Source organism: Tubulanus polymorphus, chromosome 8 (assembly GCF_964204645.1).
Source record: "Tubulanus polymorphus chromosome 8, tnTubPoly1.2, whole genome shotgun sequence".
Classification (NCBI taxonomy): domain Eukaryota; kingdom Metazoa; phylum Nemertea; class Palaeonemertea; order Tubulaniformes; family Tubulanidae; genus Tubulanus; species Tubulanus polymorphus.
The window spans coordinates 14275696-14290673 of NC_134032.1; the positions used below are offsets into that span (position 1 = coordinate 14275696).

Below are 14978 nucleotides of genomic sequence, written 5' to 3' on the forward strand. Positions count from 1 at the left end.
TCCAAGACGAGTTTGTCGATGATGTCATAGATAAATAATAACATAACCACATGCGTGCATGATGGTCGTCATTAGTTCCAAGACGAGTTTGTCGATGACGTCATTGGTAAATAATAACATAACCACGTGCGTGAGGAACAGATTTAAATACAAAGACTTTATTCAACCAATTCTGTGCGCCGAATTGTATGATCATAAACAAATTGCCGCAATATTTTCCTTCGTTATCATCTTTTGATGATTCTTTGTTCAACATTATTCAAAAACGAATAACCACTAGTTTGTAAATAAACAAAATGAATTATTTACTTGCGTAGAAGTAGTAATGTTTATTTTCTTGCAAGGCTTATAATGATAAAATCAAATAACTCTTGCTAGTAGACTATTGATGTGTTTTTAGATACCCATTCAACAATAGCCGGAATCATAGAATAGTTCAAAGTTCTTCAATTCGTCTTAAATTTAGTATGATATGTGAAACTGGGTCTACTGAAAATTCGAAACCCTGTCCTATTTTAGTAGTATGAACTAACTGAGATTTCAGAAAAAAAACAACATAAAACACGAAACAAAACATTCTTTATTTTTCTTCTCGATTAAGCCTTCTCAGTAGAGTTCGATTCAGACCGACATGTCTTTTGCAATCCTTCACCAGTAAAGAATGGATTAAAAAACTATGTTTTAGGTCAACTGCCAGTCCTTTCTAGTCCTGATCAGACTTTTTATCAGGTATTTACTATCAAGCCCGACTGAGTTAGGCCACCGTCTGATGCTCTCTCTCTCAAGTCAAGTTGAAATAGACATTTCCAACTGCTCTAACAGATAAGAGCGCGTACCAGGACGCACGTGGTTATGTTATTATTTATATATGACGTCATCGACAAACTCGTCTTGGAACTAATGACGACCGTGCAGGTCGAGGGGAACAAATTCAAATACAAAGACTTTATTTAACCAATTCTGTGCGCCGATTTGCATAATCATAAATAAATTGCCGCAATCTTTACCTCCGTTATCATCTTTTGATGATTCTTTGTTCAACATTATTCAACAAGGAATATCCACTAAATTAATTATTTTGGTATGTAAATAAACAAATTAATTATTTACTTACGAAGAAAATGTTTATTTTCTTGCAAGACTTACAATGATAAATACAATTAGTAGGCTATGTAATCTAATTATGGAGCCTATCTCCTGGGATCCAGCCATCAAATTGAAGGATGAAAAAAGACGTGTTTTTAGATACCAGTTTAACACACTTGAACTCCTTAAGATAGATCAGTTCTTCAATTCGTCTTCAATTTAGTATGATACGTGAAAGAAAATTCAAGAGCCTGTCCTATTTCAGTATCATGAACCAACTGATAACTTATCATTAGAAATTTCTAAAAAACAAAACACGAAACAAAACAGAACGATGACCACACTCAAACGTGGTGAACGGATAATAAGATAAAATCCCACTATTTACAGATTAAAAGAAAAAAAAACCAGAATTTATTTATTAAATCTAAAATATTTAAAAGATACGACGTGTTTTCAGTGTAGAAGAAACTGTATTTAAGGAAACAATTGCGAAAAGACAAATAATTATTCCACTGTAATGGCAGGGAATCAGTGTCCAAAATGCAGGTTGATAGCTGCATAAATAGTCAACTAAATGAAAGTCTCTGAGACCTTTAGAGTAATCAGACAAGATCGGTCTGATTACTCAAAGCCGAGAGAAAGGTGTCGATCTGTTGCCTGGACCCCAGACACTCTATCTGAAAGGGGATGGGAGGAGGGTTCAAGCTGTCTTTTTGAAGAGCGAGTACTTCAGATTATGTAGGTCTAAAGTCTAAACGAGTGTCTGAAGGGTATGGGTGGGGACTGGAGTATCCTCAGCAGATAGGGTAGTGCCAAGCTGCTGCAGATTGCTCCTCATTTTCAGTAGATCCTTAGTTAAATACAAATCCCATGATTGAAAGTGAAATTGTCGTATTATCAAAATATGGATCGATGTAAATTAGCCGGGACATGCTGGAAATCTGATCGTAAACACAATCGTATCAATGAGGTTCAACTGTCGTCCTGTTCATTTAATTCACTTCCAGAGAAAAAAGAATCCATGTACAATAGACTTGACTAACTCGAATCAATTAAGACAAGGTGATAATTGTCACCCACAGATAAAAGAATTTCAATGCAATAGTTCAATGGGTTTATGTCCGAGTTGGTGTAAGCTTGGAGAATCATTACTCCAATATAAAAGTGACTGGACTTGAAATGATTCTAGTTAAGAGAGTCCACCGTACATTATATAAAGAAATAATAACACATATAATTTGTAGAGAACAACTGACCACTAATGATACTGATGTTAAAACAACTAGTGGTTAGTAGTTCAAATGGTATTCATAAACAATAGTTCAACAGATAATCAAACACCATAAAATCAATGTATTCATCAATATAATAATCAAACAAGTCAAGAGCAAACTGAGTATCTTGAGTTAAGAGTTTAACATCGTCAGAATGAGATGCAACACAAAAACAATCATTTTAAAGAAATAAATGTATTTACAAAAATAACGCAAAGTCACAAGTACATAATCTCACAGTGCTCACATTAATCACTGTAACAAAACTCTAAACCAAAGTTTGACATCCTCAATTATCATTTATAAAATAATTTAACCAGCACAACAAAAACAAGAGAAGCCCTTTGAAATGTATGCATTAAAAACGCAAAGTCGCAGCACATCAGTAATTAATAACCCACAATCAGATTCAACAACAAACCAGCCAATCAAACCATCAATTCATATTTATTTTTCAATAGATGTACAATGTGTATTTACATTCAACCTATACTGAAGCTATCAGCCTCAGAGAAATTGGTCGGCATCTCTGGAACTACGCTAACTCGCGGTAACAAACACTGAAAGTCCCGCTTTGACGGAGAAATTGGTCGGCATCTCTGGAACTACGATAACTCGCGGTAACAAACACTGAAAGTCCCGCTTTGACGGAGAAATTGGTCGGCATCTCTGGAACTACGATAACTCGCGGTAACAAACACTGAAAGTCCCGATTTGACAGAGAAATTGGTCGGCATCTCTGGAACTACCGATAACTTGCCGTAACAATCACTGAAAGTCCTGATTTGATGGAGAAATTGTTCGGCATCTCTGGAACTACGATAACTCGCGGTAACAAACACTGAAAGTCCCGAATTGATGGAAAATTGGTCGGCATCTCTGGAACTGCGCTAACTCGTGGTAACAATGACTGAAAGTCCCGATTTGATGGAGAAATTGGTCGGCATCTAGGGAACTGCGCTAACTTGTGGTAACAATCACTGAAAGTCCCGAATTGATGGAGAAATTGGTCGGCATCTCTGGAACTACGATAACTCGCGGTAACAATCACTGAGAGTCCCAAATTGAGGGGAAATTGGTCGGCATCTCTGATTTGATCTTTTCCTGTCGTCTGATATTCTACAGCCAACCACAAGCTCAATACATGTACTACAATGTGAAAACACAAAATATAAATAATGATATCATTTTTGAGACTTCTTCAAAAATATATTTCAATCATACCTGCTTTTTAGTAGATTCAGACACATGACTCTTAGGTTTTTCATGGGGAAATTGATCTGCATCATCGGTATCGTTTCCATCTTGATATCTGGTATTGTGTGACGAATAACTCAATACTAACTACAACAACAATGTACTAAATAAACTATGATTTTCATTCATAAGACTCTTCATAAAAACAAAATTCATCTAATTTCAATTTTACCTGATTTATAGTCAATTCAGATTCATGACTCGGACCTTGAGGAATTTGCTCAATTCTTCCTGAACTCTGATGTTTTCCTTTCCTCTGGTTTTGAGCATCTCTTACAACAACAGTCCACTAGCTACAACAAAAATTCATAAAAGTAACCAGTCTCATTGAGTCGACTGTTCCTGCAAAGAAATTCATAAGTTCAATTTACCTGATTCATAGTCAATTTAGACACATGACTTAGAAGAGAAATTGCTCAGAACTCCAGCAACTTTTCGTATCTTCTTGAACTTTCTGTTTGATGTGGAGATTCCCAGAGTACTTCGATTTCTGCGTACAAACACTGAACAAAGTCCCGAATTGACGGAGAAATTTGTCAGCATCTCAGATCTGATCTTTTCCTATCGTCTGATATTCTACAGCCAACCACAAGCTCAATACTACAATGATAAAACACAAAATATGAATTAATGATATCATTTTTGAGACTCTTCTTCAAAATAAATTTCAATTATACCTGATTTATAGTCAATTCAGATTCATGACTCGGACCTTGAGGAATTTGCTCAACACTTCCTGAACTCTGATGTTTTCCTTTCCTCTGGTTTTGATCGTCTCTAACAACAACAGTCCACTGGCTACAACAAAAGTACATAAAGGTAACCATCTTCTTTAAGTCGACTGTTCCTGCAAAGAAGTTCATATCAAGTACAATTTTACCTGATTCATAGTCAATTCAGACTCATGACACCTTAAATATTTCTCAACGACAACTGGAACAATCCTGAATGTTTCCTGTCAATCGTTTGGTATTTTGTACTTGCCGACCAAATCAATACACGCTACAACAGGGAAATATGAAATACATATAATACTAACTAACCGTCCTAGTTGAGAACATTCTATCTACAAAGAAATTCATAGCAATTTATACTATACCTGATTTATAGTGTTTACTTAGTAAAATTTCTAAGAACCTCAGGAACTTTCAGTATCATCTAGAACTTTCTGTTTGTTGGCGTGGAGATTCCTCAGTAGAGTACCTCAGATTTCTACTGACAACAGACACCAATCCAACACTTCTCTTTCTGGTACTTCCATCTTTCTCTTTCCTCTCGTTTTACAAATTGATATTTAATTATTTGACATTTTTACCATCATAAAATTGATATTATGTTTTTCTTTACATCATCGTTATTAGAGATCTTACAAAGAATGATACAAATAATACGTTTCTTAATTTCAAACTCACAGCTGTTTGTAAATTATTTCCACACACAAAGATGGCATGCTGCATGCTGATCAATTTGCTAACCATGCGCATGGACCCGCGGGTGTGCCAGTGCTGTTTAGTGCAAGTGATGCATCGGTGCAAGTGCAAAGTGAGACGTCAAGTGCAAAGTGAGACGTCAAGTGCAGAGTGAGACGTCAAGTGCAAAGTGAGACGTCAAGTGCAAATTTGGACGTCAAATGCAAATTTGGACGTCAAGTGCAAAATGGGATGTCAAGTGTAAAATGGGATGTCAAGTGCAAATTGAGATGTCAATTGTTTTCACCAGTGTTTACGATGATCAACCATCTTTCTGAAGATGTTTAAAGCAATTTGAATTCTAAAAGTTTTTTACACTGCCGGCTCACAGACTTAGAAACTGGTTTACCTCATCATCAGAGTTTAGACGCTGACAATTTTATCACTCCTTAAGTGGAGTAATATAATCAAGTCACTAACAATTCAGTTTTGTCAATTCAAGAAGGGAAAGGAGGGGAAGGCATTAAACCTCAATATCACCCCAGCCTTAAGTCACTTAAAATTCAGTTTATGTCACAATTAACTTGACAATTCAAAAGGTGGAGGGATCACTAAATTTCAATTTTATCACAACCAATTGTTTTAGCAGTAATTTACCGACAGTGTTTTGTAACACATAACTTTTATCAACACCTTTTGAAGGAGGTCATCAGTGTTGTGACGCACTGACAATTCTGTTCATTAGTCACGTTTATACATGACAGTTGAAGAAGGAAGGAGGAGACTCCTGACCTCAATATCACCCCAAAACAGAATGTATCAAATAAGCAGCTGTATTAAAGGAGTTCATCAGTTTTGTAACACACTGACAATTCAGTTTGTTTGTCACGTTTCTATATGACAGTTAACAACCTTCAGGTGCAAGGAACCAAAGTGAAGCAATCAAACAATAGCATCTTTGAGTATAACACTTTTAAAATGTGTAATGTGATAATAATTTGCTGATACAGTATACACAGAGAACCAACACCAGCATTATTTCAATGATTCAACCACCACAAAGCTATCGATGGATAGCTGTTTTGAATATTTATACATTTAAAACGTAAAGTCGCAATAAGGACGATCAGGAAACATAATCAGTCCCAATTCACCGACATATATTACAATATATATATACACAGAACCAACACCAATGACATTTCAAAGATTCAACCACCACAAAGCTATCGATGGATAGCTGTTTTGAATATTTATACATTTAAAACGTAAAGTCGCAATAAGGACGATCAGGAAACATAATCAATCCCAATTCACCGACATATATTACAATATATATACAATGTACCAACATTTCAAAGATTCAACCACCACAAAGCTATCGATGGATAGCTGTTTTGAATATTTATACATTTAAAACGTAAAGTCGCAATAAGGACGATCAGGAAACATAATCAATCCCAATTCACCGACATATATTACAATATATATACACACAACCAACACCAATGACATTTCAAAGATTCAACCACCACAAAGCTATCGATGGATAGCTGCTTTGAATATTTATACATTTAAAACGTAAAGTCGCAATAAGGATAATCACAAAACATGATCAATCCCATTTCACCGACATATATTACAATATATACAATGTACCCACACCAGCGACATTTCAAAGATTCAACCACCACAAAGCTATCAATGGATAGCTGTTTTGAATATTTACACATTTAAAATGTAAAGTCATAATGAGGACGATTGGGAAACATAATCAGTCCCAATTCACCGACATATATTACAATATATACACAGAACCAACACCAGCGACATTTCAATGATTCAGCCACCACAAAGCTATCGATGGATAGCTGCTTTGAATATTTATACATTTAAAACGTAAAGTTGCAATAAGGACAATCACAAAACATGATCAATCCCAATTCACCGACATATATTACAATGTATATACAGAACCAACACCAGCGACATTTCGATGATTCAACCACCACAAAGCTATCGATGGAAAGCTGCTTTGAATATTTATACATTTAAAACGTTAAGTCGTAATAAGGATGCTCAGGGAGCAAAACTCGCCAACACTCAATATCACCCCATAACAGAGTGTATTAATTAACACGCAGCAGCAAGCAGCAGTATTTAAGGAGGTCATCAGTGTTGTACCACACTGAAAATTCAGTTTGATTGTCACGTTTCTACATGACAGTTGAAGAAGGAAGGAGGAGACTCCTGCACTCAATATCACCCCTGAACAGAGTGCATTTATTAACACGCTGCAGCAAGCAGCAGTATTAAAGGTCATCAGTGTTGTAACACACTGACAATTCAGTTTGTTTGTCATGTTTCTACATGACAATTGAAGAAGGAAGGAGGAGACTCCTGTACTCAATATCACCCCAAAACAGAGTGTATCAATTAACACCCAGCAGCAAGCAGCAGTATTAAAGGTGGTCATCAGTGTTGTAACACACTGAAAATTCAGTTCCTTTGTCATGTTTCTACATGACAGTTGAAGAAGGAAGGAGGAGACTCCTGAACTCAATATCACCCCAAAACAGAGTGTATAAATTAACACGCAGCAGCAAGCAGCAGTATTAAAGGTGGTCATCAGTGTTGTAACACACTGAAAATTCAGTTCCTTTGTCATGTTTCTACATGACAGTTGAAGAAGGAAGGAGGAGACTCCTGAACTCAATATCACCCCAAAACAGAGTGTATAAATTAACACGCAGCAGCAAGCAGCAGTATTAAAGGAGGTCATCAGTGTTTAATGCACAGACAATTCAGTTCGTTTGTCACGTTTCTACATGACAGTTGAAGAAGGAAGGAGGAGACTCCTGAACTCAATATCACCCCAAAACAGAGCCAGCAGCAAGCAGCAGTATTTAAGGAGGATGATTCATGATGTTATAATGTTTAATGTAATAATTCTTATAGTAATAATGTTTAATGTAATAATGCAAGAAGTTCATGGAAGGTGGTAAGAATTAACACCCAGCAGCAAGCAGCAGTATTAAAGGAGGTCATCAGTGTTGTAACGCACTGACAATTCAGTTCCTTTGTCACGTTTTTACATGACAGTTGAAGAAGGAAGGAGGAGACTCCTGCACTCAATATCACCACAAAACAGAGTGTAACAATTAACACCCAGCAGCAAGCAGCAGTATTAAAGGAGATCATCAGTGTTGTAACGCACTGACAATTCAGTTCCTTTGTCACGTTTCTACATGACAGTTGAAGAAGGAAGGAGGAGACTCCTGAACTCAATATCACCCCAAAACAGAGCCAGTAGCAAGCAGCAGTATTTAAGGAGGATGATTCATGATGTTATAATGTTTAATGTAATAATTCTTATAGTAATAATGTTTAATGTAATAATTCAAGAAGTTCATGGAAGGTGGTAAGAATTAACACCCAGCAGCAAGCAGCAGTATTAAAGGAGGTCATCAGTGTTGTAACGCACTGACAATTCAGTTCCTTTGTCACCTTTCTACATGACAGTTGAAGAAGGAAGGAGGAGACTCCTGCACTCAATATCACCCCAAAACAGAGTGTATCAATTAACACCCAGCAGCAAGCAGCAGTATTAAAGGAGATCATCAGTGTTGTAACGCACTGACAATTCAGTTCCTTTGTCACGTTTCTACATGACAGTTGAAGAAGGAAGGAGGAGACTCCTGACCTCAATATCACCCCAAAACAGAGTGTATCAATTAAGCAGCTGTATTAAAGGAGTTCATCAGTGTTGTAACACACTGACAATTCAGTTTGTTTGTCACGTTTCTATATGACAGTTAACAACCTTCAGGTGCAAGGAACCAAAGTGAAGCAATCAAACAATAGCATCTTTGAGTATAACACTTTTAAAATGTGTAATGTGATAATAATTTGCTGATACAGTATACACAGAGAACCAACACCAGCATTATTTCAATGATTAAACCACCACAAAGCTATCGATGGATAGCTGTTTTGAATATTTATACATTTAAAACGTAAAGTCGCAATAAGGACGATCAGGAAACATAATCAGTCCCAATTCACCGACATATATTACAATATATACAATGTACCAACACCAGCGACATTTCAAAGATTCAACCACCACAAAGCTATCGATGGATAGCTGTTTTGAATATTTATACATTTAAAACGTAAAGTCGCAATAAGAACGATCCGGAAACATAATCAATCCCAATTCACCGACATATATTACAATATATACAATGTACCAACATTTCAAAGATTCAACCACCACAAAGCTATCGATGGATAGCTGTTTTGAATATTTATACATTTAAAACGTAAAGTCGCAATAAGGACGATCAGGAAACATAATCAGTCCCAATTCACCGACATATATTACAATATATATATACACAGAACCAACACCAATGACATTTCAAAGATTCAACCACCACAAAGCTATCGATGGATAGCTGCTTTGAATATTTATACATTTAAAACGTAAAGTCGCAAGAAGGATAATCACAAAACATGATCAATCCCATTTCACCGACATATATTACAATATATACAATGTACCAACACCAGCGACATTTCAAAGATTCAACCACCACTAAGCTATCGATGGATAGCTGTTTTGAATATTTACACATTTAAAATGTAAAGTCATAATGAGGACGATTAGGAAACATAATCAGTCCCCATTCACCGACATATATTACAATATATACACAGAACCAACACCAGCGACATTTCAATGATTCAGCCACCACAAAGCTATCGATGGATAGCTGCTTTGAATATTTATACATTTAAAACGCTAAGTCGCAAAAAAGACGATCACAAAATATGATCCATCCCATTTCACCGACATATATTACAATATATGCAATGTACCAACACCAGCAACATTTCAATGATTCAACCACCACAAAGCTATCGATGGATAGCTGTTTGGAATATTTATACATTTAAAATGTAAAGTTGCAATAAGGACGATCAGGAAACATAATCAGTCCCAATTCACCGACATATATTACAATATATACACAGAACCAACACCAGCGACATTTCAATGATTCAGCCACCACAAAGCTATCGATGGATAGCTGCTTTGAATATTTATACATTTAGAACGCTAAGTCGCAAAAAAGACGATCACAAAATATGATCAATCCCATTTCACCGACATATATTACAATATATACAATGTACCAACACCAGCGACATTTCAAAGATTCAACCACCACAAAGCTATCGATGGATAGCTGTTTTGAATATTTATACATTTAAAATGTAAAGTCATAATGAGGACGATTGGGAAACATAATCAGTCCCAATTTACCGACATATATTACAATATATACACAGAACCAACACCAGCAACATTTCAATGATTCAACCACCACAAAGCTATCGATGGATAGCTGCTTTGAATATTTATACATTTAAAACGCTAAGTCGCAAAAAAGACGATCACAAAATATGATCCATCCCATTTCACCGACATATATTACAATATATGCAATGTACCAACACCAGCAACATTTCAATGATTCAACCACCACAAAGCTATCGATGGATAGCTGTTTGGAATATTTATACATTTAAAATGTAAAGTTGCAATAAGGACGATCAGGAAACATAATCAGTCCCAATTCACCGACATATATTACAATATATACACAGAACCAACACCAGCGACATTTCAATGATTCAGCCACCACAAAGCTATCGATGGATAGCTGCTTTGAATATTTATACATTTAGAACGCTAAGTCGCAAAAAAGACGATCACAAAATATGATCAATCCCATTTCACCGACATATATTACAATATATACAATGTACCAACACCAGCGACATTTCAAAGATTCAACCACCACAAAGCTATCGATGGATAGCTGTTTTGAATATTTATACATTTAAAATGTAAAGTCATAATGAGGACGATTGGGAAACATAATCAGTCCCAATTTACCGACATATATTACAATATATACACAGAACCAACACCAGCAACATTTCAATGATTCAACCACCACAAAGCTATCGATGGATAGCTGCTTTGAATATTTATACATTTAAAACGCTAAGTCGTAATAAGGATGCTCAGGGAGCAAAACTTGCCAAAACTCAATATCACCGCATTACAGAGTGTATTAATTAACGCGCAGCAGCAAGCAGCAGTATTTAAGGAGGTCATCAGTGTTGTACCAGACTGACAATTCAGTTTGTTTGTCATGTTTCTACATGACAGTTGAAGAAGGAAGGAGGAGACTCCTGCACTCAATATCACCCCTGAACAGAGTGTATTTATTAACACTCAGCAGCAAGCAGCAGTATTAAAGGTAGTCATCAGTGTTGTAACACTCTGACAATTCAGTTTGTTTGTCACGTTTCTACATGACAGTTGAAGAAGGAAGCAGGAGACCCCTGAACTCAATATCACCCCAACAGAGTGTATTAATTAACACCCAGCAGCAAGCAGCAGTATTAAAGGAGGTCATCAGTGTTGTAACACACTGACAATTCAGTTTGTTTGTCACGTTTCTACATGACAGCTGAAGCAGGAAGGAGGAGACTACTGAACTCAATATCACCCCAAAACAGAGTGTATAAATTAACACGCAGCAGCAAGCAGCAGAATTAAAGGAGGTCATCAGTGTTGTAACGCACTGACAATTCAGTTCGTTTGTCACGTTTCTACATTACAGTTGAAGAAGGAAGGAGGAGACTCCTGAACTCAATATCACCCCAAAACAGAGTGTATAAATTAACACGCAGCAGCAAGCAGCAGTATTAAAGGAGGTCATCAGTGTATAATGCACAGACAATTCAGTTCGTTTGTCACGTTTCTACATGACAGTTGAAGAAGGAAGGAGGAGACTCCTGAACTCAATATCACCCCAAAACAGAGCCAGCAGCAAGCAGCAGTATTTAAGGAGGATGATTCATGATGTTATAATGTTTAATGTAATAATTCTTATAGTAATAATGTTTAATGTAATAATTCAAGAAGTTCATGGAAGGTGGTAAGAATTAACACCCAGCAGCAAGCAGCAGTATTAAAGGAGGTCATCAGTGTTGTAACGCACTGACAATTCAGTTCCTTTGTCACCTTTCTACATGACAGTTGAAGAAGGAAGGAGGAGACTCCTGCACTCAATATCACCCCAAAAACAGAGTGTATCAATTAACACCCAGCAGCAAGCAGCAGTATTAAAGGAGGTCATCAGTGTTGTAACGCACTGACAATTCAGTTCCTTTGTCACGTTTCTACATGACAGTTGAAGAAGGAAGGAGGAGACTCCTGACCTCAATATCACCCCAAAACAGAGTGTATCAATTAACACCCAGCAGCAAGCAGCAGTATTAAAGGTAGTCATCAGTGTTGTAACGCACTGACAATTCAGTTCCTTTGTCACGTTTCTACATGACAGCTGAAGCAGGAAGGAGGAGACTCCTGAACTCAATATCACCCCAAAACAGAGCCAGCAGCAAGCAGCAGTATTTAAGGAGGATGATTCATGATGTTATAATGTTTAATGTAATAATTCTTATAGTAATAATGTTTAATGTAATAATTCAAGAAGTTCATGGAAGGTGGTAAGAATCAACACCCAGCAGCAAGCAGCAGTATTAAAGGAGGTCATCAGTGTTGTAACGCACTGACAATTCAGTTCCTTTGTCACGTTTCTACATGACAGTTGAAGAAGGAAGGAGGAGACTCCTAACTCAATATCACCCCAAAACAGAGTGTATAAATTAACACGCAGCAGCAAGCAGCAGTATTAAAGGAGGTCATCAGTGTTTAATGCACAGACAATTCAGTTCGTTTGTCACGTTTCTACATGACAGTTGAAGAAGGAAGGAGGAGACTCCTGAACTCAATATCACCCCAAAACAGAGCCAGCAGCAAGCAGCAGTATTTAAGGAGGATGATTCATGATGTTATAATGTTTAATGTAATAATTCTTATAGTAATAATGTTTAATGTAATAATGCAAGAAGTTCATGGAAGGTGGTAAGAATTAACACCCAGCAGCAAGCAGCAGTATTAAAGGAGGTCATCAGTGTTGTAACGCACTGACAATTCAGTTCCTTTGTCACGTTTCTACATGACAGTTGAAGAAGGAAGGAGGAGACTCCTGCACTCAATATCACCACAAAACAGAGTGTATCAATTAACACCCAGCAGCAAGCAGCAGTATTAAAGGAGATCATCAGTGTTGTAACGCACTGACAATTCAGTTCCTTTGTCACGTTTCTACATGACAGTTGAAGAAGGAAGGAGGAGACTCCTGAACTCAATATCACCCCAAAACAGAGCCAGCAGCAAGCAGCAGTATTTAAGGAGGATGATTCATGATGTTATAATGTTTAATGTAATAATTCTTATAGTAATAATGTTTATTGTAATAATTCAAGAAGTTCATGGAAGGTGGTAAGAATTAACACCCAGCAGCAAGCAGCAGTATTAAAGGAGGTCATCAGTGTTGTAACGCACTGACAATTCAGTTCCTTTGTCACGTTTCTACATGACAGTTGAAGAAGGAAGGAGGAGACTCCTGAACTCAATATCACCCCAACAGAGTGTATTAATTAACACCCAGCAGTAAGCAGCAGTATTAAAGGAGGTCATCAGTGTTGTAATGCACTGACAATTCAGTTCCTTTGTCACGTTTCTACATGACAGTTGAAGAAGGAAGGAGGAGACTCCTGAACTCAATATCACCCCAAAACAGAGCCAGCAGCAAGCAGCAGTATTTAAGGAGGATGATTCATGATGTTATAATGTTCAATGTAATAATTCTTATAGTAATAATGTTTAATGTAATAATTCAAGAAGTTCATGGAAGGTGGAAAGAATCAACACCCAGCAGCAAGCAGCAGTATTAAAGGAGGTCATCAGTGTTGTAACGCACTGACAATTCAGTTCCTTTGTCACGTTTCTACATGACAGTTGAAGAAGGAAGGAGGAGACTCCTGAACTCAATATCACCCCAACAGAGTGTATTAATTACCACCCAGCAGTAAGCAGCAGTATTAAAGGAGGTCATCAGTGTTGTAACACACTGACAATTCAGTTTGTTTGTCACGTTTCTACATGACAGCTGAAGCAGGAAGGAGGAGACTACTGAACTCAATATCACCCCAAAACAGAGTGTATAAATTAACACGCAGCAGCAAGCAGCAGTATTAAAGGAGGTCATCAGTGTTGTAACGCACTGACAATTCAGTTCGTTTGTCACGTTTCTACATTACAGTTGAAGAAGGAAGGAGGAGACTCCTGAACTCAATATCACCCCAAAACAGAGTGTATAAATTAACACGCAGCAGCAAGCAGCAGTATTAAAGGAGGTCATCAGTGTATAATGCACAGACAATTCAGTTCGTTTGTCACGTTTCTACATGACAGTTGAAGAAGGAAGGAGGAGACTCCTGAACTCAATATCACCCCAAAACAGAGCCAGCAGCAAGCAGCAGTATTTAAGGAGGATGATTCATGATGTTATAATGTTTAATGTAATAATTCTTATAGTAATAATGTTTAATGTAATAATTCAAGAAGTTCATGGAAGGTGGTAAGAATTAACACCCAGCAGCAAGCAGCAGTATTAAAGGAGGTCATCAGTGTTGTAACGCACTGACAATTCAGTTCCTTTGTCACCTTTCTACATGACAGTTGAAGAAGGAAGGAGGAGACTCCTGCACTCAATATCACCCCAAAAACAGAGTGTATCAATTAACACCCAGCAGCAAGCAGCAGTATTAAAGGAGGTCATCAGTGTTGTAACGCACTGACAATTCAGTTCCTTTGTCACGTTTCTACATGACAGTTGAAGAAGGAAGGAGGAGACTCCTGACCTCAATATCACCCCAAAACAGAGTGTATCAATTAACACCCAGCAGCAAGCAGCAGTATTAAAGGTAGTCATCAGTGTTGTAACGCACTGAC

At 37.1% G+C, this 14978-nt stretch overlaps 1 long non-coding RNA gene across 1 annotated transcript; it reads right to left on the minus strand.

Annotated features, from left to right (window-relative positions):
- Positions 1 to 4300: 4300 nt before the first annotated feature.
- On the minus strand, positions 4301 to 6232 carry LOC141909868 (uncharacterized). The gene is made up of 3 exons (XR_012619792.1): positions 4720 to 6232; positions 4501 to 4622; positions 4301 to 4418 (listed from the first exon to the last, which is right to left on the minus strand). It is a non-coding gene; the product is annotated as an uncharacterized LOC141909868 (long non-coding RNA).
- Positions 6233 to 14978: the final 8746 nt, after the last annotated feature.